The following is a 2,461-nucleotide window of genomic DNA, read 5'->3' on the forward strand; positions in this document are numbered from 1 at the left end:
TTGTTTATTATTATTATTATTATTATTATTATTATTATTATTATTATTATATACTTCTATGGTAGTTAAAGCTGTGTGCCAACTTAACTGAGTCTGGTTTTGAGTGGCTGGGGAGTTAGATGTAGTTATTTCTCATGATGAAACTGGTAATCAGCTCCATGGAGGAATCTACTGTGAGCAGCCTTAGGGGTGTGGCCTGCTTCCAATATATAAGAAGATACTTTGAGAATGGTCTTGAGTTTTTGGCATGCTTGGATCTTGCATGTAGCTGACTCTTCATTCAGCAGTCTGCCAAATTATCTGCCAATCAAGTTTATTTCTGGACTTGAACTAGTATGTTTGCCATGTTGCTTAATTTTTAGTCTATGCCATTTTACTTGTTGACCTTGGCTTTGTCAGCCTTGGCAACCAGAAATTGTGTAAGTTAAGTAAGAGGAGCCTCCAGCTTCAGTGCATTTGGAGAAATAGGTGGAGTTGAAGCTCAAGGTCAAGGGGTTTTCACCCAGGCCTTAGAGATTGGTATTTTGAACTCAGATTTTTAGCCTCCTAAACTGTAAGAAACTAAATCCCTGATTATTAATATTTGTGGTATGTCTGTTATAGCAGAACTAGAGAACTAAAACAACCTTTTATTATAAGTAAAGAAATATGTATAATTAATTTATGTACCAGTAGAGAGACTCACATATTTCTGGAAATAAAGTGTTGAAAATAGATTGGAGGGTCAAAGTAAAGAATTAAAACAACAATAACAATTAACAACAACAACAACAACAAAAATACACACTTGATGGATGTGTAAGACAGATATATTAAATGTTTCACCAAAGAATCACTTTTGATCTCCAATCATCTGCATGCATACTTAAAATCAATCAAAATTATCTGTAATTAAAAAATATATGAGGTTCCTGTAAGATGGTGAAATAGGCAGAAAAACTGCACAGACCCTCTTCAACAAAGAAAGGGGAACCAATTAACACAGATACAGAAGATAATCCTGGACCCTGAGCCTTGAAGGGAAGTATATAAAAGTTGACTAAACTCCAACTAGCAGAATAATTTGCATGAAAACACCAAAAAAAGGAGATATATGGAGCTGCAGTCTGGCAGTGATCCTGATGGCACAGACAGCTTAGATATTGCCAAGTGGTGGTAGGACCTAAGATTTAACCTAAAAATCAGCCCTGTTAGCCAGGTACTGCATGGAGGACTGCTTTGGTGGCTGGGGAATAAAACGGAAGGAGCAAATTGAAAGGCAGTGTGAGCTGTGGACTTTTGTCTGTCCAGAGGGCACAGCCATTTTGAATGTTTATAAGGGTCTTGACCATTTTGGATATTTAAAGCAACAGCATTCTACCAGATTCCAGGGACTTAAGAACAGGCTCTACTTGCTGGGAACCCCAAGGATACTCCAGACCTGGACTACTGGAAAGGTGTAACATTCCCTTTGGTATTCTTACACCCTACAATCTCTTGGTGAACAGAGGTGTGGCCATCCCTCACTCCTACCCACTTTCTGGGCCAGCAGGAATTCCATCCCAGTCTGTGTGCTCGGATGGAGCCTGGGTCCCCTGCTGCACCTTGCCCGATATATTTTTTCTGATTTTTAGTTTCTTCGTTTTTGTCTGTTTTAAAAATACTATTATTGTTACTTTTGTCCTTTTTACTATTATTCTTTATTCTTCAACTTCCAGGTTCTAGTTTTAGCTTTTTCCTTTTCCCTGTTCCTGGTTGAATTTTTTTCTTTCTTTCTTGGGATTAATTCCATTGTTTGTTTTTCTTTTGGTGTTTTCCCATTTTTTTCCTCATTATTCTCATTTTCTACATTTTTGCTTTTATTGCCCTCTCCCCAAATATTGCAGGGTTTTTTTTTTTTTTTCTTTCTTCTTTTCCCTTTTTTTCATTTTTTGGTTTCTGTTCCTGTGTGATTACCTGGTGAATTTTTTATCCATTTGCTTTTACTTTTTTGATGGTTATTCAATTGATATTTTTGTCTGAGTGTAAGACAACAACAGTCTTTATATGACACAACTACACTCAAATCCACTGTAACTTCACTTACTGGGTGAGAGCAAACACTTCCTTCTCCACTAATGGGTCAACAATAAACAACCACTGAGAAGAGCCTGACTCACTCTTCGCTGCTCTTCACAAATAGTTAAAAGAGATCTAAATAAAACCACACCAGGATGTCTCAGAGAGAGCAGACCATCACTGTCCACACAAAGAAGCAAGATAAAGTGGTAGAAACAAGGGAGCAGGAAACACATCCCTGAGGGAGAAGAAGCATTGGAATGCTCTGATAAAGAATTCAAAAGAATTATATTTAGGTATATTCAAAGGACTGAGAGACAGACTAAGGAAAACACATACAATACCCTAGAAGACTTGGAAGAAAATACAAGAACAAAATGACAAAATAAATGAAAAATTAGAAATGATTCTAAATCTACAGATA

The sequence above is a fragment of the Orycteropus afer genome, unplaced genomic scaffold, assembly GCF_000298275.1.
Source record: "Orycteropus afer afer isolate SDZICR_OR568_19922 unplaced genomic scaffold, OryAfe1.0 scaffold00503, whole genome shotgun sequence".
Lineage (NCBI taxonomy): Eukaryota > Metazoa > Chordata > Mammalia > Tubulidentata > Orycteropodidae > Orycteropus > Orycteropus afer.